This window comes from Prenolepis imparis, unplaced genomic scaffold, assembly GCF_030444845.1.
Source record: "Prenolepis imparis isolate NDT839.2.m4 unplaced genomic scaffold, iyPreImpa1.0 SCAF_6, whole genome shotgun sequence".
NCBI classification, from domain to species: domain Eukaryota; kingdom Metazoa; phylum Arthropoda; class Insecta; order Hymenoptera; family Formicidae; genus Prenolepis; species Prenolepis imparis.
In genome coordinates, this window is record NW_028141164.1 from 4,960,042 (window position 1) to 4,985,836 (window position 25,795).

General features: G+C 31.4%; 1 long non-coding RNA gene across 1 annotated transcript; it reads left to right on the forward strand.

The window, feature by feature from the left end:
- The first annotated feature begins 158 nt into the window (after nt 1–158).
- LOC145937658 (uncharacterized) lies at nt 159–25,795 on the forward strand. The gene is made up of 6 exons (XR_014425598.1): nt 159–274; nt 4,256–4,445; nt 6,046–6,162; nt 10,330–10,452; nt 11,256–11,311; nt 25,636–25,795. It is a non-coding gene; the product is annotated as an uncharacterized LOC145937658 (long non-coding RNA).

A 25,795-nucleotide genomic window follows, 5' to 3' on the forward strand; every position in this document is an offset into this window, starting at 1 on the left:
ATGAAATACGCCGAGACCGATCGTCAAATTGGATTCAAACCGTATTTCTCGGGGAATTTTTACTGTCTAAAAATATATTTCTCTAATCTTGCTATTTAAAAATGTACGAGGAATTACTGCAACTGTCTTATAAAGTGACGAAAGCTGTACCTCTTTTTCAGTATGCGATATCGGTGAAATTGATCGAAATCCTCCCCACCATGTCGTAATTCGATACGCCACGCTTTTCTCGCCAAACGACAAGGGAGATGCACAATCGATGCACGATCTTTAGGTATGCATATCGTCTCTCCAAGGTCTAAATACAATATGCCTATCTCATGTCACAAATATTTTATCTCATAGAAATTAATTCTTTACAACAGAAGCTTGTCATTCGTTATCTATTATCAATAGAATATATATAATATAATTATGTAAAACTTATTATTAATAATTATTATATAATAATTATATAGTTGCATAACTTATATAAAATTAGATTATTGTGTAGTTAAAAAAAATCTTTTGTCTAAATATTATTATTATAGATAAAGCGAGACAGTACACAGAGAGAATTTTATCTTGTTAGAATTTACCCTGAAAATCATAGTAATTGTGAAACAATATGGTATGGAAAGAATTTTATGAGAATTTCTTTGATGACTATTTATCACAATAAAAAATAATAATACCTATCACAATAAAATATAAAGTGTTTGATTAATTTTACTATGTTTAGTAAAATTAATCAAACACTTTATATTTTATTGTGATAGGTATTATTATTTTTTATTGTGATAAATATTAACCAGAGAAATTCTCATAAAATTCTTTCCATAGCATATTGTACCATGATTACCATGATTTTCAGGGTAAATTCTAAGAGAAAATTCTCTCTGTGTACTATCTCGCTTTAACTATAACAATAATATTTAAACAAAAGATTTTTTTTAAGGATAATCTAATTTATATAATAAGTTATGCAACTATATAATTATTATTTTATAATTATTATTATTAGAATAATTATTATTATATTATATTATAATATATTAAAATAAATTATTCTATTATAATAATAAATAATTATTGTAATGATAATAATTATATAGAGTTGCATAACTTAATATATAAAGTAGATTATTGCATAGTTAAAAAAATCTATTGTTTAAATATTATTGTTATAAATAAAACGAGGATAATACAGAGAGAATATTCTCTTAGAATTTATTTTGAAAATTATGGTAATCGTGGGATATGGTATGGAAAGAATTTTATGAGAATTTCTCATATTAATATTTATCACGATAAAAAATAATATCTATCACAATAAAATATAAAATATATTTGATTAATTTTACTATACAGTTTAGTAACATTAATCAAATATATATTTTATATTTTATTGTGATAAATATTATAAATTTTTATCGTGATATAAGTATATTAAGTCAGAGAAATTCTCATAAAATTCTCTCCATACCATCTTGTTCCATGATTACCATGATTTTCAGGGTAAATTCTAAGCAAAAATTCTTTCTGTGTACTATCTCGCTTTATCTATAACAATAATATTTAAACAAAAGATTTTTTTAAAGGATAATCTAATTTATATAATAAGTTATGCAACTATATAATTATTATATTATATTATAATATATTAAAATAAATTATTATATTATAATAATAAATAATTATTGTAATAATAATAATTATATAGAGTTGCATAACTTATCATATAAAGTAGATTAACGTGTAGTTAAAAAAATTTATTGTTTAAATATTATTATAAATAAAGCGAGGATAGTATACAGAGAGAATATTCTCTTAGAATTTATTTTGAAAATCGTGGTAATCGTGGGATATGGTATGGAAAAAATTTTATGAAAATTTCTCTGATTAATATTTATCACAAAAAAAATAATATCTATCACAATAAAATATAAAATATGTTTGATTAATTTTACTATACAGTTTAGTAACATTAATCAAATATATTTTATATTTTATTGTGATAAATATTATTATTTTTTATCGTGATACATATGTCAGAGAAATTTTCATAAAATTTTCTCCATACCATCTTGTTCCATGATTACCATGGTTTTCAGGGCAAATTCTAAGAGAAAATTCTCTCTGTGTACTATTTCACTTTAATTATAATAATAATATTTAAATAAAAGATTTTTTTTAACTACGATAATCTAATTTATATGATAAGTTATGCAACTATATAATTATTATTTTATAATTATTATTATATTTTAATAATTAATAATTATTGTAATAATAATAATTATATATTTGCATAACTTATCATATAAATTAGATTGTGTAGTTAAAAAAAAATCTTTGTTTAAATATTATTATTATTATAGATAAACCGTGATAGTACATAGAGAGAATTTTTTCTTAGAAATTACCTTGAAAATCGTAGTGATCGTGGGGCAATATGGTATGAAAAATATTTTATGAGAATTTCTGATTAATATTTATTACAATAAAAAATAATATCTATCACAATGAAATATAAAATGTTTGATTAATTTTACTATGTTTAGTAAAATTAATCAAACATTTTATATTGATAGATATTATTTTTTATTGTGTGATAAATATTAATCAGAGAAATTTTCATAAAATTCTTTCATAGCATATTGTCCCACGAATACTACAATTTGCAGGGTAAATTCTAATTTTAATTATAATTATAATAATTATAATATTATTATAATAATATTATTATTATAATTAAAGCAAGATAGTGCACAGAGGAATTTTCTCTTAGAATTTACCCTGAAAATTGTAGTATTCGTGGGACAATATGCTATGAAAGAATTTTATGAGAATTTCTCTGATTAATATTTATCACAATAAAAATTAATATTTATCAATATAAAATATGTTTGATTAATTTTACTAAACATGGTAAAATTAATCAAACATTTTATATTTTATTGTGATAGATATTATTTTTTATTGTGATAAATATTAATCAGAAATTCTCATAAATATTTTTCATACCCTATTGCCCTACGATTTTCAATGTAATTTCTAAGAAAAAATTCTCTCTATGTACTATAATATTTAAACAAAAGATTTTTTTTAACTACACGATAATCTACTTTATATGATAAGTTATGCAACTATATAATTATTATTATTAATTATTATTATTTAAATAATTATTAATTATCATAATATAATAATTTATGAAAATATAAAACATATATTATAAATTATTATATTAAAATAATTAAAATTATACATTAATAATTATATATTAATAATTATTTAGTTGCATAACTTATCATATAATAAAGTAGATTATCGTATAGTTAAAAAAAATCTTTTGTTTAAATATATTATTATAGATAAAGCGTGATAGTATATAGAGAGAATTTTTTCTTAGAATTTACTGAGAATATTGTAGTAATATTAGGTTTGTTCTTTTTAGCCGCACTGATGAACTAGTGCAGTAAGTTAGAGAGTAAGTTAGAGACAAAATATATTTGTCTCACTTTAACTTATTCCACCAGTGTGCACTAGTGCACCAGTGCAGCTAAAAAGAACAAACCTATTCGCGCTTCGCGCTTAGTCGAATGCATCTACTTTCGATATTTCGAGAATCGCAATTGCTCTCTGATATGTGTCACACTTCAAGTTGATGCCTCGCGGCGACTCTCAAGAGACTCATTCGTAATCGCTCCGTGCTTTTCGCGATTATTGTTGTCTTAAAGTAGATTTTGGACGCAAAAACTAATCGCGAATGTTTTGTGAAGTGTCGAGTGTGCGTAATGCGTTAAGCACAATCGTTTTTATCATGTTAATATCGCGATTCGGCATCGATACGCGTAACGGTGAAATCGATCGAAATCCTTCTCGCCATTTTGTAATACTCTATGTCGCGCTTTTCTCGCCAAACGACAAAGGAGGTGCACGATCGATGCACGATCATCCCCAGGTATGCATATCGTCTCTTCAAGATCTAAATATATGCTCATTTCATGTTAAGTACAGAAAATACAACTCAAACATATAATTTCGGTACTTCAAGGCTCGTAGTATATCGCTCTTTAATAAATGCTCTACAATATTTCGCATCGCAATCAATCATGAAATACGCCGTGACTGATCGTGAAATTGCATTCAAACCGTATTTCTCGGGGAATTTTTACGGTCTAAAAATATATTTCTCTAATCTTGCTATTTAAAAATGTACGAAAAATTATTGAAAATATCTCATAAAGTAATGAAAGCATTTCTTTTTCAGTGTGCTGCTTTGGTGAAATTGATCGAAATCCTCACCGCCCAGTCGCAATACGATACGCCATGCTTTTCTCGCCAAACGACAAGGGAGATGCACAATCGATGCACGATCATCTTTAGGTATGCATATCGTCTCTCCAAGGTCTGAACATATGCTCATGTCATGTCAAGTACAGAAAATACAATTTAAACAGGTAATTACTGTACTTCAAGCATCGTAGTATATCGCTCTTTAATAAATGCCGCTCTTTAATAAAGAATTAATTTGTTACAACAGAAGCTCGTCACTCGTCATCTATTAACAATAGAATGTATATAATAATAATTATATAATAATTATTATAATTATTAATATCAAATATAAGCATATTTAATATGTATATGTATATATATATATGAATATGAATATATATGAATATGTATATATATGAATATGAATATATATGAATACGTATATATATGAATACGTATATATATGAATACGTATATACAATATGAATACGTATATATATATGAATACGTATATACTATATGCATATATTTATATATGAATATATATATTTATATATAAATGAATACGTATATACAATATGAATACGTATATATATATATATGAATAAGTATATACTATATGCATATATTTATATATGAATATATATATTTATATATAAATATATTTATATATTTATATATAAATATATGCATATAGTATATACGTATTCATATATATATACGTATTCATATTGTATATACGTATTCATATATATACGTATTCATATATATACGTATTCATATATATTCATATTCATATATATACATATTCATATATATACATATTCATATATATTCATATATATATATATATACATATACATATTAAATATGCTTATATTTGATATTAATAATTATAATAATTATTATATAATTATTATTATATACATTCTATTGTTAATAGATGACGAGTGACGAGCTTCTGTTGTAACAAATTAATTCTTATGAGATAAGGATATATTTGACATAAAATTGCGATGCGAAATATTGTAAAACGGCATTTATTAAAGAGCGATATACTACGATGCTTGAAGTACGAATAAGAATATATATAAATATGTATATTATATGAATATGTATATATACGTATATGTAGATATAACATTTTATTAAATAATATCTAATGTGAATAATTGTCTTGATACATTATAAATAATATGTATAGTTAACAGTCAATATTTTCAATTCATATTGCTATCTGAATTAAATAATATTTGATTTTATATACTGTTCAATGGCATTGTATTGATGTAATATGTATATCGAATTTAACAATCTATATTTTTGACATATGCACATTTATAACATTTCACATTAAATAATATAAATACATATGTCAAAAATATAAATTGTTAAATTCAATATACATATACATATTTAATATATATAATATAATATATATAATATAATATAATATTTGCATATTTAACATATGCATTTTTAACATTTCATTAAATAATATCTAATAATATGAATAATTATTTCAGTACATTATAAACAATATATAATATACAACATATTCAACAGTCTATTTTCTATATTTTCGACATAGGCGTTTATAACATTTTATTAAATAATATCTAATCTGAATAATTGTCTTGGTACATTATAAATAATATATGTATATATTTAACAGTCAATATTTTCAATTCATATTGCTATTTGAATTAAATAACATTTGATTTTACGTACTGTTCAATGGCATTGTACATTGTACTGACGAAAGCATTATTTCTTTTTCAGTGTACGGTTTTTGTGAAAGTGAATCGAAATCCTTCCCGCCCTATCTCAATACGATACGCCACGCTTTTCTCGCCAAACGACAAGGAAGATGCACAATCGATGCACGATCATCTCTAGGTATGCATATCGTTTCTTCAAGGTCTAAATACGATATGCTTATTTCATAGGAATTAATTTTTTACAACAGAAACTCGTCACTCGTTATCTATTAACAATAGAATGTATATAATAATAATAATTATTATATAATAATTATTATAATTATTAATAATAATAATATAATTTATTATAATTATTAATAATAATTATTATATAATAATAATTTATATATTTGCATATCTTATCATATAAAGTAGATTATCGTGTAGTTAAAAAAAATCTTTTGTTTAAATATTATTATTATAGATAAAGCGATATAGTACACAGAGAATTTTCGTTTAGAATTTACCCTGAAAATTATGATAATCATGGGACAATATGGTATGGAAAGAAATTTATGAGAATTTCTTTTTTAATATATATTACAATAAAAAATAATAATGATTTTCACAATAAAATATGTTGGATTAATTTTATTATATAGTTTTGGTAACATTAATCAAATATTTTTTATATTTTATTGTGATAGATATTATTAATTTTTATTGTGATAAATATGTCAGAGAAATTTTTATAAAATTTGTTTCATACTATCTTGTAATCCTGTAAATACTACGAGAAAATTCTTTTTGTGTACTATTTCGCTTCACCTATAACAATAATATTTAAACAAAATATTTTTTTAACTACACACGCTAATCTACTTTATATAAGTTATTCAACTATATAATTATTGTTATTAATTATTATAATATATTATAATAAATTATTATATTATAATAATTAATAATTATTTTAATAATAATGATTATACAATTATAATTATATAATTGCATAACTTATCATATAAAGTAGATTATCGTGTAGTTAAAAAAATCTATTGTTTAAATATTATTATAGATATAGCGAGATAATATACCGAGAGAATTTTTTTAGAATTTATTCTGAAATTGTGGTAATCGTAGGATATGGTATGGAAAGAATTTAATGAGAATTTCGCTGATTAATATTTATCAAAATAAAAAATAATATCGATCACAATAAAATATAAGACATATTTGATTAATTTTACTATACAGTTTAATAAAATTAATCAAATATATTTTTGTGATAGATATTATTAATTTTTATTGTAATAAGTATAAGTCAGAGAATTTTTCATAAAATTCGTCCCATACCTCCTTGTTACATGATTACCATGATTTTCAGGGTAAATTCTAAAAGAAAATTCTCTCTTTGTACTATCTCTCTCTCACTTTATATATGTATAATAATATTTAAATATAAAAGATTTTTTTTAACTACACGATATTCTACTTTATATGATAAGTTATTTAACTATATAATTATTATTAATTATTATAATATATTATAATAAATTATTATATTATAATAATTAATAATTATTGTACTAATAATGATTATACAATTATGATAGTGTAGTTAAAAAAAAATCTATTGTTTAAATATTATTGTAGATAAAGCGAGATAGTATTGTGATAAATATAAGTCAGATAAATTTTCATAAAATTATTTTTATGCCATCTTGTTCCATGATTATTATGATTTTCAAGGTAAATTCTAAGAGAAAATTCTCTCTGTGTACTATCTCACTTTAATTATAATAATAATATTTAAACAAAATATTTTCTAACTATATGATAATCTAATTTATATGATAAGTTATTCAACTATATAATAATTATTATTAATTATTAGAATATATTATATTATATTATAATAAATTATATTATAATAATTAATAATTATTGTAATAATAATGATTATACAATTATAATTATATAGTTGCATAACTTATATAAAGTAGATTATCGTGTAGTTAAAAAAATCTATTGTTTAAATATTATTATTATAAATAAAGCGAGATAGAGAGAATTTTTTCTTAGAATTTATTTTGAAAATTATGGTAATCGTAGGATATGATATGGAAAGAATTTTATTAGAATTTCTCTGATTAATATTTATCACATTAAAAAATATTTATTACAATAAAATATATATGTTTTAATACTTTTACAGTTTAACACAATTAATCAAATATATTTTATACTTTATTGTAATAGATATTAATTTTTTTGTGATAAATAATCAGAGAAATTTTCATAAAATTTTTTCCATACTATATTGTCCCACGATTACTACGATTTTCAGGGTAAATTCTAAGAGAAAATTCTCTCTGTGTACTATCTCACTTTAATTATAATAATAATACTTTAACAAAATATTTTCTAACTACATGATAATCTAATTTATATAATAAATTATGCAATTATATAATTATTATTTTATAATTATTATTATTACAGTAATTATTAATTATTATATTATAATAATTAATAATTATTTTATATAGAGTTTAATAATAATTATATAGAGTTGCATAATTTATCATATAAAATAGATTATCGTGTAATAAAAGAAAATCTGTTTTATAAGTATTATTATTATATAGATAAAGCGAGATAGTATACAGACAGAATTTTCTTTTAAAATTTATTCTGAAAATTATGGTAATCGTGGGATATGGTATGGATAGAATTTTATGAGAATTTCTGATTAATATTTATCACAATAAAAAATAATATCTATCACAATAAAATATAAAATATGTTCGATTAATTTTACTATACAGTTTAATAACATCAAATATATCATATATCACAATCAAATATATTTTATAGTTTATTGTGATATTATTAATTTTTATTTTGATAAGTATGTCAGAGAAATTTTTATAAAATTTTTTCTATACAATCTTGTTCCATGTGATTTTCAGGGTAAATTCTAACAGAAAATTTTCTCTGTGTATTATCTCACTTCAATAATAATAATAATATTTAATTAAAAGATTTTTTTTAACAACATAATAATCTAATTTATATGATAAATTATGCTACTACATAATTATTATTATTACAATAATTATTAATTATTATAATATAATAATTATTATAATATGTTATAATATCATAATTAATAATTATTCTAATAATAATTATATATTTGCATAATTTATCATATAAAATAGATTATCGTGTAGTTGAAACAATTTTTTGTTTAAATATTATTATTATAGATAAAGCGAGATGGTACAAAGAGAGTATTTTTTCTTAGAATTTACCTTGAAAATAATGATAATCGTGGGACAATATGGTATGGAAAGAATTTTATGAGAATTTTTCTTTTTAATATTTATTTAAAAATTATATCTTTCACAATAAAATATAAAATATGTTTGATTAATTTTATTATATAGTTTGGTAACATTAATCAAATATATTTTATATTTTATTATGATAGATATTTTTATTTTTCTTGTGGTAAATATTAATCAGAGGAATTCTTATAAAATTCTTTCCATATTATATTGTCTTATGATTACGATATTCGGTAAATTTTAAAAGACAATTTTTCTAATATGTATTGACGAGAAAGATCGTTCTTAGATTTGCGTAGTTCGAAAAATGGCAGGAACTTATCCGCTCTTCGCGCCTAGTCGAATGCATCTACTTTCGATATTTCGAGAATCGCAATTGCTCTTTGATATATATCGCACTTCAAGTTGACGCGTCGTGGTGACTCTTAAGAGACGCATTCGTTATCGCTCCGTATTTTACGCGATTATTGTTGTCTTAAAGTAGATTTCAGACGCAAACACTAATCGCGAATGTTTTGTGGAGTGTCGAGTGTGCGTAATGCGTTAAGCACAATCGTTTTTATCATGTTAATATCGCGATTCGGCATCGATGCGCGTAACGGTGAAATCGATCGAAATCCTTCTCGCCATTTTGTAATACGTTATGTCGCGCTTTTCTCGTCAAACAACAAAGGAGGTGCTCGATCGAAGCACGATCCCTAGGTATGCATATCGTCTCTCCAATATCTAAACATATGCTCATTTCATGTCAAGTACAGAAAATACAACTTAAACATATAATTTCGGTACTTCAAGGATCGTAGTATATCGCTCTTTAATAAATGTCGCTCTACATTATTTCGCGTCGCAATCAGTTACGAAATTCGCCGCGATGGATCGTGAAATTGCATTCAAATCATATTACTCGGGATTTTTACTGTCTAGAAATATATTTTTTTAATATTGCTATTTAAAAATTGTACGAGACATTATTGGAAGTGTCTTTTAAAGCACTATTTTATTTTCAGTGTGCGGTGAAATCGATCGAAATCTTTCCTGCCGCAATATCGCAATCCGTTACATCGTGCTTTTCCGTCGTCAATCAACAAGGAAGGTGCACGATCAACTCACGATCATCCCAAGGTCCCAAGGTATGTACTTTCGTTATTCCGGTGATGATGTAATTCTCGTATTTCTCGGAATTTTTACTGTTTAAAAATGTTTTTTTTTTTAAATTTTGCTATTTAAAAATGTACGAGGAATTATTAGAAGTGTTTCATAAAATGACGAAAGCACTGTTCTTTGTAAGATATATAGCTGATGATTTTATACTTCAATATCACGACTTCAGTATTAGCAACCTATTTTTTTGTATGCTCGAAATCGATCAATATACTCTTTCTATATTTCATTATATTTTTTCACCGAAATGCATCTGAAATGCAATTAAAGCTAATTTATATTTAGATAAATGATCAATGCTAAATTTTGTGTGTGTATATGTAATACATGTCATTATTTTATAATTAACTAATATTGATTTATAAAAAAATTACTAGAAATAATATTTTTTGTTACTGCTACTTTAAGCAATGTAATATATTTTTATAATCTTATATCCAAAACTGTTATATATTTTTATCTGAAAATTGGGAGATAATATTTGTTGTTTCTATTATCAAATCTGAACTAATTAATATTACAATATTACCTATTATCGACAATTTCTTTAATTATCTTTTGTTCTACTTGATATGCAATTTTATTTAAATCTGTAAATTTTTAATAATATTTTATTGATAATAATTTAACAATCAAAGAAAAAATATATTATTATTTGAAGATAATTTATAAATATTTGAATTTTTTATGATTATCAATAAATTCATATATATGTTTAATAAAAGATAAAATATTTTATACAATTACTAATGTATTTTAATATAATTTACAGGAAACTGATAACTGCTGGAGTATCGAGCTGCTTTCGAGCTACACAGAGGGTGCTAAGTGAGTACCAATCAGATGCTGCACTCTGGTGGTGATGGTTTTCCTTGTAGCACTAGTAAATCTCTGCTTTTGATTTATATGTTATCTTTCTCCTCGTTCAATAAGTCTTCCCCATGTAACAAAATCTTTTACATAAAAATATTGTCAAAAAAATTAGTTTATATTAAAATTACACGATTCCAAGATTATGATATATAAGAAACATTTATTGTTAGTTTGATAATGTATTTTTAATCATAAAATTCTATTAATTCCTTATAATTTTTTGTATTTTCTGTTTTTACAGAAAAAAATATATTTGAATATAGTTTTTTCATTAAATTTAAAAGTTTAATTTTAACTTTAAATTTAAAACCGGGGATTTATATAGAAGAATTTAGGAAGAGAGATCTAGAAAGAAATTTTTCGACATTACAGAGATTTACTGGTGCTATTTTTATATACAATTTAAGGAAAATTATGGCCTCAGAAGAGAAACGTCGTTTTTATAAATTCTTTCTTGATCACAAACAATCAAACTATATTTACATGACGAACGCAGTAGTCATGCATAATATTCCATGTAATACCTTATGCTAATGTCTACGAGCACTCGCGTACACTTTAAGCAATATTTCGTCACGTATGCATAAATATCGAATAGAGCTGCCAAGGATCAACAGGTGGCAGCTCGTTTCTGCTTCTTCGCTCGCGCTCTCGCGCTATATAACTTGAGTTTCACGCGCATTCATCACCGGCGCCCATTAGCCGACGCGCAATAACAATCGGCATTTTCCAAATATAACCGCGCGGAGCTTTCTAATAATGGTTACGACCCTCATCGCTTTCTTGTCTACCGGCCATGAATTATTATGCGAAAGCTTTTTACCGGTGCGCTTTCTACCGCCTGAGAAGCGCGACGAATCGCCGACTCACAAGCACGTCGCTCACTCGGAGAATCCGCTTGTTCGATTCTCTTTCTCTCAGAGAGATATGTGTTACCTGAGATTAAATATAAAACCAAAAAGATTTTTAATAAACCGGATACTCGAGATCCCCTAGAGCGGTCGTGATCTCGTCGGAGATTAAACTCGAAATTAAGAGAAAGTATATAGTAATACGCGTAATTTTTTTCAGTAAATTAAATTTGATTAGAAATATTTAATAATTCAGGCTTCTCATTCTTCTACAAATCTCAAGCGTAATCTAAATGTTTGAAATTAAAAAAAAAAACTTTAATCTGAAATCTGATCTGTTATTTTTTGTGCATACAATGCATAAAATATTTTTTACTCAATGCTTTTTAATAACGTAAAAAGTTTAACCGTATGAAATTTTATTTATATCAAGTAAAAATAATATTAATTATAATTCCTTGGCATTTCCCCTCGCACTAATTAATCGTTGCGTGTAAGATTTTATCCCATTACTATTTCTGTGCTGACTATAATACCCGTTAAAGAAACGAATGCAAATTGCATTAGGAAGTTTAATTACTTATCGGGAGCGAATTTCGCACATCAGTGCGAACGAGCAAAGATAAATCCGCAAGAGTACCCTTACATTAACGTGCATATTTGTCATGCATCGTGCACTCGAGTATTCCTGCAACGCCTCGCGGCCTGCAACTTAGTTGTAATGATTGCATTGGAAAGCAACGCGAATACATAAGACGAACAAACTACATCCTGTAGTTTAATAATACACTATATTTCTGCTTAGCAAATAGATGCCCTCGCGATACTCTCTATCTAATCTAATTTACCGTTTCTAAAAATTAGCTAAACAAATTAGTTCCGTTGCTTTGAAATTAGACTATTTAACATTCTCAAGATAATACGAACGAATACCAAAACAGTATATATATTTTAGCTCTATGATATATAATGTTTTACTACTTTTTTTAGAAGTCATAAAATACCGTTGTGCTCGTGCGTTTTGAAAAATTAATATTAATTATTTCAAGAAAGTTTCTTCTCCCCCTCTTTTCCTTTCTCTTTTCTATTACAATAATAATATGAATTATAATAGAACATTTCATGAGATTTGTTCGTAAATCAAGTTAAATTAGATATCATAACTTTTCATCTTTCGTTTCATCGTATTTTTCAAGAATTATTAATCACGTTCTCCTTATCTCTAACGCGCGTCCACTCTCTATGTAAATTATCTTATTATATTCATTATGCGACATTCTCAAAATATTTATAGCAACGTATGCGTGAAAAGTGCAGGAGACATCGATTAAGCATCAAGCGGTCAGAGTCGCGAGGTATCGCTCTCCGGATCGCGGTATTGTCGCGGGACACGAAATCGCGTAGGGAACTCTGCGGCGGCCGAGGCGAGAAGCGCCAGGAGAGTGCGTGCGCTACACGTGCAACTTTGATATAACTCGAGTAGATGAGGAGATCCGGCCGGCGGAGCGGCGACGTGAAGGGTAAACGTGAGGAAGGGTGGGCGTCGACCGTTCGAAACGGAGGAGTGCCGTAGGGGCCACGAAAGTCCGTTGAGTTCGAACCTGGTTGAGTGAAGCGCGGGCGTCACGACGACATCAGCTGGCGTCCTGGCCTGGCCTCCGCCAATCCGTCCCTCAGCGGCCATGTTGGCCGTATACCTGGGGCGGAGCGCAGAGTTCCCGTTCCCTCCGTCCTCGTCACGCATTTCACGTTCGAGTTCCTCTCTTGCCTTTTCCTCCTCCACCGTCGCTTCCCTCTCTGACCTCCTCTGGCCTCGCGCGAGACTTCGTCTACTTCTTCTTCTTCTTCTTCTTCTTCTTCCTCGTCGTCCTCCTTCGCCGCCGTCGCGTTATCGCGTGATCCTCTCGCTCTCCGCTTCTAACTGCCCACGATGCGCCAGATCGCAGGTTGCGCCCGAACTGCACCTGCGAACTATGACATAACGGACCGCTTTTGATAGCGATACCAACAGAAATAAGTTAAAGTCGAATATTCTCAACATAATTTTCATATCGCAATTTTGTTTAATTTTCCAGATCTGAATCAAAGATTTCTGTCTCACATTATATTAATATTAAAAAGAATACGAAAGGAAAGCATCCGTAAATATGTGTCTAATAATCAGAAAAATTATAATAATCAAATTGAAATACGTATAATGCAATATGTATATGTAATAGATATACATATATAAAATCGTAATTATATTTGTATATTTAGAGAAATATATAATATCTCTTTGTGTTTCGAAGTGGATAATTTCCTATCGTATTCCATATAATAATTGCAAGATGCACTTTCGGGCGGGAACAAACTTCTTTTTCTTCGTTCCGCATCCTCTCTCTCTTTTTTCGTTGTATAAGTCGTCTGATTTACGGCGCGCTTACCTCGCCGACGACTGGGTTCCGTGCATAGGAAAACAACGACGAGCATGCGCGTGCACTCGGCGTTCGTTTCGTTTTACGATTACGCGAATCGCGTGTAATTGCCGGGTCCGACCTGGCCGGCGGCCTTCAACTTCGCTTCTTCGCGGTGCGTCAACTGTCCCATAGATCTTCGCGACGGTGAAAGAGAGCCGAAGTAATTGCACACGGGCTCGATCGCCGCAGCTGCGCCAAGTGCAATTATAACACTGGCGTGGAGTTATACCCGACCTCCAGTCGGCGTCGATTGCACTTCTGGCGATTCATCGGGGAGCCCATTATTCTGCCTCTTACGAATCAATTAGCGCGATACCAGGCGTATCACTCGCGATACCGTGAGGACAAGCCTCTTTTCGGAGATTGCCCGTTCGGTCCGTCCAAGTGATTGGGATTAATACGGCGAGATTATGTGCGAGAGATCTTTCGAAAATTAATTCCTCGCGACTTATACGGGTCATTAAGCAGAATCAATTTTTCGAGCCTGGCGATTACTTATATGACCTCTTCTCACGCGATCGACATAAATCGCGGTCACGGATGATGTCGAAATTATACATTAAAGACTTTCGTCGTCAGTTTTTTTTAGCATGCACACTTTCTGTGGAAGCGCATATGTATGTATGCGCGCGCGATGATACGTCAAATTAATTGTTTATCATTCATTCTCGGGAGAGAATGATTTATCACGTTTTGCCTCTCAGTAACCGAAGCAGATAAGAGGTAAATATTAAACGTGTCGAAATTATACGAGATAAAGTAATATCCTTGCGTTCTGATAATGATAATCGACTCGTGCATGTAGCGAGAAAAATATTTTTCAAGTCAAATGTTTTATCATATCGAATTTTATAGGAGAACGCGCTTGCCTTATTTTTAAAGAAACATTTTTGTGATATAATTACGGATGTGGAAAAAATTGAATAATTTTTGGCTCGAAAAAGAGATTTCGATTTTCGATTTCAACAAATATAAATGAAGCATTTTAAGATTCTTTCGTTTTTATGAAATTCCTGATGATACGATCTGGTATCCCGTTCTTCTGTTACAAACAATGGTTGATTTGTGCTTTCCTATGAGAAACAGCAGCGAGATATTACGTTTGCGTACGATTACCATGCGGGCCAGATCCTCGAACGCGATATCGTGCACGTTGTTAATATAATAAAACTACGCGGTTGCGATTTTTCCGGCAGCGATTTTACTTTGTCAGAGCAACAGATGATGATCGTATCTTTTGCGTACAGCCGCGCTATACGCACCTTCGGCTATGAAACGCGGCTCGAACTGCAATAATTTTCTTGAATAGAAGCCCGCGCGTTTAATACAGAAGCCCTCCGGGCACTGCAGTTTCTTGTTCCCCACGCTATCTTTACTGCGCGTGAAACTCCGTTCGTTATGCCGCTCAATAGGATCTTGTTACCGTTTATATAAAAATTATTACTTGTATCGCGTCGTTGCGAAAGTGAGTTGAAGCTGAGACTTGCGATTTCAGCGCGATTACATGTAATGCCGAGATCGAGAATCGATATTTTTCCGTAGCAAAGGAATTGCTGGTATGCCTTCTTATTATAGTATCCCATTTTCTTTCATTAGGTTTTTAATGGGACTTGAATTTAAATTGATAAATATATTTATGTGTATTGCTTATTGAATTTAAATCAAGAAAATAACATAAATGTGAAACTCAATCATACAATTAAATGTAAAATCGAATGAAAATATTGGTTTATAATTTTACAAAAAATTGAAATTTATAACTTTTACAAAAAATTGAAAAAATCCATTTAACATTGCACAACGATTACTGTGCATTCTAATATCTTTACAATCGCTATTCTTACGGTCATCATGCATGTTCCGCACGAATTAAATCTATTTGCTTCTTTCGAGATTGCTGGTGAATCAGTAGTTAATTCATTGCGCGAGAAAACATCGAGAGAGCCGCTAGGAATAATTAATACGTAGCATATATCATTCGCGATCGCGTTATTAGTCGGCGATCGGGCACGAGCGAGTCGACTGGTTTATTTTAGCAAAGGGTTTACATCTCAGATGATCGAATCCGTTGGCACGCTCGGCCGAGCTCGATTCGGCCAAACACCGGCGACTCGATGTTTATACCGCGAGTATTTATGGGCTACAATCCGCCCACGGAGAGTTCGTTTTCGGAATTCGGTGCATCCCCGCAGCGAATAGATCGACTCGGAAACCTCCTCCGGTTGACCCCCTCTGATACATTCGGAATACTTAATACTAAGATCCTAGTTGAGGTCGAAAGTCCAAGAATGTTTCGAAAACCATCGGGATTAATTTAGAAAGAAATAAAGGCATTTACATATCCAGTTTCTAATATTCTTGTGAAAGATTCGGGCTGCATATAAAACGATAACGAATATTTCATTAAGCATTTTAATTTTAATATAAAGTCAATTGCACTCATTGAAGATCCGAGTTTTTTTAAGTAAATGAACAAAGCTATATAGATAAACAAGACAAATATTTCCATTGCGCTAAATGCAGCCGCCAATGCGCGATTTCCACATGCCGATCGAAATAAATATCGTGCAAGAGAAATTTTCATGAATCATGAGATTTTGAACGCGTTTCGATGCCATAAGTCACCGAGCGTAAAAGCACCGGGTTTGACAGAATAGCAGAAAAGGGATGAGTGGGGAAGGGGTAGAGGGAAAAGTCGTTTTCGATCGAAATACCAATTTGCCTGATGGGGAAAAGAGATGAGTTATGTAGAAGCTAATAGTCCGAAGATGGATGCGTTATGGTCTCTATTTCAAGCTATTTGACAGGCATGTGTATGCAATATGCATATATATATATATATGTGTGTGTGTGTGTGTGTACATATATCTGTGTTAGTTATAAAGTTATATTTCGGACAGGGGGTGAAAGCGAGAATGTGTAACAGTCGCGTCCGCGGCCCGGAAAACCTTCGCTTCCGAAAAAAAAAAAAATGTTTATTTTTACATCGCGGTCTAGGACGGTCGAACAAAATTTCTAACGGCAGAGAAAACAAATCACTCCAAATTCGATCTGTATATTTTGTCGGGTTACACAAATATGCCGATACGTCCGTCGAAAGCGAATCGTTGAATTATAGAATCCTCGTGAATATAAATGAATTCCAATGCGATATATTGCTTTCAAATCATAATGCCAGGATCTCATCATTCATTAATATAATTATAAAACATTTGAAAAGGATGTAGCATAAAAAAATATATAATCGATATAATATATAATCATCAGTTTAACATTTCTAATTATACAAAATATGACATATTTATAGATTTATTATTTAGAAATAATATTATCGTTGTAAACATTCGATAGAAAAAATCGCCAGTATTCTATTCGAAGCGTGTTTCGTAAAAATATAGAAGCTAGCAACACACACATCGTGTCTTATACATTTTTCTAGTGTCAAGATACGATGGCGATTGCCAGCAAGTCGCCGCTCTCGCTCGTCCTAGACGCATTTTTGTATATATATTCCACCGGCAAAGGGTGCTCGTCTTCAACAGCGCCGAGGTGCATTCATAAGTGCATATACACGTACAAGTGCCGGTGCGTTTATCGCGCTGCAATGTGCGTCGGGTCGGCCGTGCGCGGCGGGGTTCTCCGCGTCCCGGACGTGTATATATTTATGGGCGAAAAAATATTTTATCATAATAATACACACGGAGATACAGCGTGCCGGTAGGCCCTTCTTTCTCTTCTCTTTCTCTCGCGAAGGTACCGGTGCAAATGAGCACACGAGGGACCGTGTACTAACATAAAGAAGGCTCTGTTTCCCTCTTCTCTCCCTCGCATCCCTCTCTCTCTTCTCGTCGTCACGAGACGATAGCTTAGCGCGATTAGCAGAAAATTATTAGGATATCGATTGAGATCCTCGCGCGCGCGCGACTCTTCCGAGGGGATTCATATCTCCCGTCTTTCCTTTTATAACGACGATGGTCATGCCACTGTGTACGGTGTCGGTTACAACGTGAAATCGAGCTCACGCTAACGAGGCATAAAGGAGAACGGTATTTGCGTCTCCCTTTTTTCAGCGCGATTATCACGCGACACGAGCGAAATGAAGAAATTTGAGAGAGGAAGAAGGAAAAATTATACGACTTAACGATCGCGAAAGACCGAAAGAGAGATATTCGATAAATATTTCAAATGTAACTTGATGAAGGAAAAAAAAAAGAAAGAAAATGGGCAAAAATTTTTCAGTGCAATTAATCTCGAAATTATTGCGAAAATCGCGATTTTATCACTTCGCTCGGCTTCTTCTCGACCACGCTCGTTCTTGATCGCGAAACCACGACGATTGGGATGAGATGGAATTTCCGCGTTACTGCATAAACGTACAGCGCACACCATTTAGCGCATTAGTCGAAGCGGGCGAGCAAAATATTCTCGGTTAAGGTCGGTAAGTGCTTCGTGGTATCGTCTCCGGTTACGCGGCAGAGTCCTCTTCGCCGAAGTTACGACACCCTCACGCGCGCAGTTACAGCTGCGACTCCTAATTGCGATAGCGTTGCCTGCATGCTCGCGCACGTCGGTGGAATTTGCATAAATGGAAAATATCCGCGCGTCTACGAATCGAACGTTCTCGCGAATCCTGCATATGTATGACGCGCGTTAAAAAGCATGCCATTACTCGTTTCTAGCCGCGCGATAGCGTTCCTCTTTTTTCTTGATCCTCGATATATCGCCTTCGTCAGATTGCTCGATCACAATATGTATACGTATAAGAATCGTTTCAAGATTAATTATTTTCGAGGAGAGTATAAAAGACTTTTTAATCATTATTGACAAAAAGATTATTCGTATATTTCGTAAACGTAAAGACATCGACGAATGACTATGAAATATATGCACATTTATATAATTCCAGGAGGTGTTACATAAACAAATGCTTCTTGATATTTAATGTCTGTCCCGCGTGTTAGAAATGTACATAAAAAAGGAATTTTTTTTTTCAATAGTATTATACGTTTAGAATTTTCTTTATTTCTTTATAATTATACCATATACAGATTAGCAATAAAATAGAGTGTTTTGATTTTATAAAATGAATCATTAGAATTGTTTACAATGATAAAACAGCAATTGGTGAGATCGTAATTCACTTTAACGCAGATTTAAACGCATAAAGAAGAAAAAGATGCGGTCATCAGGTGTATCTCGTTTGCAAGGTTACAAACGCGCCCTGACAAAAATCTAATATCGTGCTGGCTTTTTATTGCGTTCGGCAGCTGGTGTATTTTATGTCTTCGAGGTGTCTTTATCGTCGCTAATTCCGTCGAACATATCTCGCTAACGAAATTTAAGATTGGCCATCGAATGAGAATACGATAAATGTAAATGAAATGCGGAAGAGAAAACGCACTCGGGAGAGTCGTACTCGTATTCGCTTAATTTACTATCTATACTTCTATTTACTTATGATCTAAGGAAGTCCGTGAAGCCTTTTTGGCGCAATATCGTGAATGAAGATGTATCGTTCTATCGTTTGAGATCCGATGACACGGCTATCTCGGTAGAGCGCGACTATCATTAATCATCGTTCGATCGGCAAATTTACGTTGCTTCGATGACGCTATTGGTTTTTGCCTATACTATTGTGCTGTCTACGCCAATGCATCGGTTAGAGAGAAGACGAGCTCAGCAGGGTTTCCGGACATTTTTCCTCGGAGGAAAGACACGCGAGAGATAGATTTCCCATGTTTTTATCAATTACTAAAACTCTCTACGGAATGTCGGGGAATTAAGAATATGTAAAGGTCATTCAATTTGTTATCGTAATGTGAAGCGTGGTATTTATTACCAGTTCGTAATATGTGAAATTAATGCGTGGATAGTTTCGTTAATGTAAGTAAAAGAATAATCGGTTATATCGTAAACAAAAATTGTTTGCGAGTTTCTGTTTGTATAATTGAATAACGACAAATCCGATGAAGAGATAATCTTAGAATTTTTAATTTACAAAGATTTACGTGTGTGCTTTTCTCCAACCAACGGCACAAATTTTATATCTATTCCATATCGAAGGAGAGTCAGTGATCACTTTTAACGGTCTCCTTTAGGTCAAGTTAAAATCGGGATAATAGTCGGGAAAAAGAAACTCGGCGGAATCGGTTCCGCATTCTATACGGAATAGCGGCGGTTCATCTCGAAGAATTCATGAAAACGCACCGCGATTGACAGCATTGAGCAGGTAACCCCAACAGCAGGTGAAACGCATCTCGTCTCTTACATTTGACGGCTGCGGGTTACCTCCAGACACTTAAACAAAAATCCCTGGCTGCTATATCCCCTCCTTCCCGTCGGTTAGGTTCACTCTTCCTTTCTTTTACCAACTCTGGCTATCTCGCGCCGATTTAAAAAGCGTGGCGAAGGATGGCCCACCGCATTTTGCTCGGTATTATTTAACTCCGCGGGTGATCCCCTTTGGTTTTACCTTCGTTTCTCTGACCTTTTCATCTTCCCATTCTCCCTGCACTTTCCCGCATTTTTTTGTTTCTCTTTTACTTCCTTTTAGACCGTTGCATTGTATTCTTTTATTTTTATGAAGTTGAGCACGACTTTATCCATGAAATGATCCTATGATTCTTGGCTATTTTGACCTTCGTCTGTTTTTACCGCCAAAAAAAATTAAACATTTTCGTACATTTATGCACAAAGAGAATTTTCTCTTAGAATTTACCCTGAAATAAATTCTAAAAGAAAATTCTTTTTGTGCATAAATGTACGAAAATGTTTAATTTTTTTTGGCGGTAAAAACAGATCGAAGGTCAAATAGCCAAGAATCGTCCCAAGATTATACCATGGTTTTCAGGGTAAATTTTAAGAGAAAATTCTCTCCGTGCAAATTTTTGGTGATTAATAATAGATTTTTGTGTGTTTTATATTTTCGAAAAAACAGATAATTACATTTTTAAAATAATATTTTATTTACATTTTTTTTAATTTTACCTCGATATAATTGAATCAAGAATTGATTATTAAGAAAGCAGTTTATTTCCCCCAAAATTATGACACCATCCACCGCCACATTTTAAATATAATTTTAATTTCTACAAGTTTCAAATGAAACAAAAATGAGCGCATTACTATGTGCTTTCTGGGAAAATCTCTTTCGTCCAACGCTGCAATTTATGCCCGTTACAGCCACGAGGTCAATTCACAAAAGTATGCAGCGAGGGGGGCAAATTGCGCGTTTACAAAAGGGCGCGCAGCGGTGGGTGCGGTTAAAACGTTTAGTGCGGTTAACGATGTGCTCCATAATCCAATTTATAATCTGAATTGCAACCCGCCTAATCCCATTATAAAGTCGCATTTTCATGCGTGCGGTGTGCGTCCTGCAGGGGGTATACCGGGTTCGGTCAGTATGGCAGAAACATTTCGCCGTTGTGTAAGCCCTGGTAAGCTCGGTCCAACTCATGTTTATAGACTCACTAAACATCGTTTCGATACTTTTCCGGACGTCTCCACCGGCCGTCAACACGTATGTTTCGATTATGCGATACGCTCGTCCACCGTTTCCTCTCGAGAAACTTGCTCTGCAACACGTTATTCGTAATTCAACCGCTAATCTCAGTCAACGGAATTGATGGAGATTCAGAAGATAAATGTTATATAAATAATATTTCCTACCTTTTTTCAGTTATTAAATTTTACAAAACAGATATTGACTTCATATTGCTGCAAATCGCGTGCATTTTACTTCTTGAGATTCCTTTGAAATGTCAATCTTTTGTAAAATAATTTCCTAAAAAATATTATGTTAGTTTTAATCTAATTTTAAATATAATTTTACATATTTTTAAACTTATTGTTTTAAATTCGCTTCTCTCTTTTTCTCTTTTCTCTCTTTCTTTTTAGATGAAAGTATTATATTTTTTAAGTTAATATATATAAACATTAAGAATTTAATATATATAATATTGGGTGCAGCAGTGATAAAATATTGCATTGCAATTTCAAGATGCTGTATCAGATTTCCATTTTCGAATTTTGAAGAATATGTTATCTTACTTCATTCGTGCGCGTGCACGTACATCATATCTGTTGTCCATAGCACTACAATCAATTTCTAATATTTACATCCGTATATATAGGATCGATTTCAATAGAATGTAAATGCGCTTGAGACAGCGTTACGACACGTTTAATGTTGAAGCTCTCGTTCGCTCATGCGAAGAGTCAATACCGTTACATTTGATGCGCCGAGAGAGGAAATTCATTTCCGGGCTATACATCACTATTTTGGGAACCCCATTGCTTAAAAGGGTCGACAGGAGAGCGCTTTTGCCATTACTCATTCTCGGTTCTGTTTAAAAATATCGTATGCGTGAAATATGGATCGAATTGAAAGTCTTCCGTGGCGAAGGATGCGGAAGACGGGACGAAGGAATCTCTAGGACGTGTTTAAAAAAAAATAGATATAAAAAAGTAGCGGAGTAAAAACCAACCCCTCGTGCACACACGAGTCGCGCCCGGGCCGAGAGGGAGAGTACTCACGACCTGTAGACATGTGACCCGGGAATATTTGGAGACAATTAATCAAAGGATGGCTTATACGAGAGAAGTGTTGTTCTTTCGTGAGAAATACGATGCGGAACCGTTTCCGTCTGTCACGTCGCGCCGACCGGAAATTTTAATTTCGGCTATTCTCTCGGTTAAGCAACGTGTTTAAATGTACGTTAATTCATCGAGAGGCGCAGTTGCGAAACAAAAAAATTCAATCAGAGTAGGATAAAAATTTTCCTTGACATTGTTAATTAATATTCATTACGTAGATACATATGGTTTATATATGCACAGATCATCTATATAAGAATGTGGGGAAAAAATCACTCGCTGCAAAAATCGACTGCATCTATAAATGAATTTAATTCGTAATGAATCTCTTGGCGAAATAACATTTTTATTTAGCAGCTGACAATAATATACTGAATAGAATCATAATCCGAGAAATGAAAAACCGACGGTTAACCGAACAAGCGCATAGCAATCCACTATCTTTCTTGCAGCGTCCATGTCGGAAGTAAATTTTACCTACGAACTCTCTCTTTTTCTCTCTCTCTCTCTCTCTCTCTCTCTCTCTCTCTCTCTCTCTCTCTCTCTCTCGCGGTGCGAGGACAAACAACGAAATCAACGATCGCGCCTCGTACGTTTCCCTTGGCTGTTCAAACAGACCGGGATTGCCGGATTGCGCGCGCCACCCCGTGTCATGAATAATCGGGATTCTCTCCATGGTCCCTTCTGCTCTCTTTTTTTTCTCCCCGTCCCCCGCCCCATGCCGGTCGGCGAGGCGACCGACTTTAATCCCGCATGAATATGTAGAGGATCCGAATCGACCTGGACCCGGCCTTTTCGGCAGTATATATCCTTGGTTCTCTCAGATGGGGCGATAATCATCGCCGGACAGTCTCCATACCGACGATTTGTAATTATCATAAATTCAGCGAGAGTACGCGCCATCTCGTTTAATGATGCAAGGAATTACTGTAGATAGATACTTCTCCCGTTCATATAGAAATCTAGTATCGCTTGGCGTATCGATACGGCGACGTCGAACACAACCTATGACTATATTGTGTGTGTAAAGCTGGCGTCTCATTTCGTGGCAACTCATAAATAATTAAGAGTTCTAGCTTTATTTTTAATAGTTCTAGAGTTCTTAATAGTTTGAACAAATAGTTTGATCATTAAAACAACGAAAATATCTTAGTACAAACTGAGCCGCCAACTTCACGCAGCGTTTCACCTTGTCCTATGAGTCCTATGGCATTTTCCTTATCAATAACAAAAATTATCAGGATTAAAAAATTTATAGTTTTACATAACTTCTAAAAACCTTCTTTTTTTTAAAAGCAAAAAAAAATTAATTAAGCTGAAATAAAGACAACCGGATCTCTATATAAATATCGAGGTGAGACCAGTTGATTTTCGAGAACTATACTTATTCTAAAGCTATATCTTTTCGAACGAATTTTCTTCGAGTTTTAATTAATGAAGTTGCCGATGTTTGTAGAAAAGCGAATCAGCTTCGGTATATAATTATAATTATCGAAACGCCTACTATATATAGTTTAGTAAAATTAATTAAACATATTTTATATTTTACTAGAACAACACAAGCGCGCGGCCTATTCTTTAATTTTATATTAAAAAGAATGATATTTAAAAAGAATAATATAATGTTTGTTTGAACTTGATTAATATTTTTTGACAGAAATCAGCTGATTAAAGCGTTAATTTGCTAATTAAATTTTAAAATATATTATAAAAATTAAATTCCTTCACGCTCGTGTGAGCACGGCTCGGAAACTCGAAACGCGCGTCCGAAACTCGATACGCAGATAAAAACTGAGGCAAAAACTATATTCTTCGACGATCTTCAATTGTTTCGGTGTCGCATCACTAAATAAGGTATAAACATAATCGTGTACATACCAGCTGAAATCGGATTTCTTATCGCGTATACCTACGTTATTCATGTCTCCATTTACTCACACAAACTTTTTCTTTCATACATTTTAGTCATCTATACTTGCGATTGCACTCGTCGGTGTAGTTTCGAACATTCTTTGCGAAAGACAGTTCATTCAAAACGCGTTTTGACAACGATTTCTGAATTATCATATTATTTTAATTGTTATAACATATTTTTATTTTAAAATTTAATTGGCAAATTACCGCTTTAATCAGCTGTTTTCTGTCAAAAATAAAGCGTTAATATGCTAATTAAATTTTAAAATAATATGTTATAAAAATTAAAATAGTAATATGTTGTAAATAATATGTTATAATATCTTATTCTCGATTAATATTTTTTGACAGAAATCAGCTGATAACTGTGAGCAATAAATATAAAATTTTAAAAAAATTTGCAGAATTATATGAAGTAATGAATTATTCATTTAATATTTGCATTTGTACTTTGTTTCAGAAAATCCAAGGAGAAACATTCCGTCTTGCCGATTTCGCCGATTATGGATATACGCAGCCGCGAGTGTCGAATTTAGCGACGAACGAACGTCTCGCTCTACCCATTGGATTACGCGGTCGGGCATCCGCGATTATTTAAAATCGGCGTTCGTCGCTTCGCG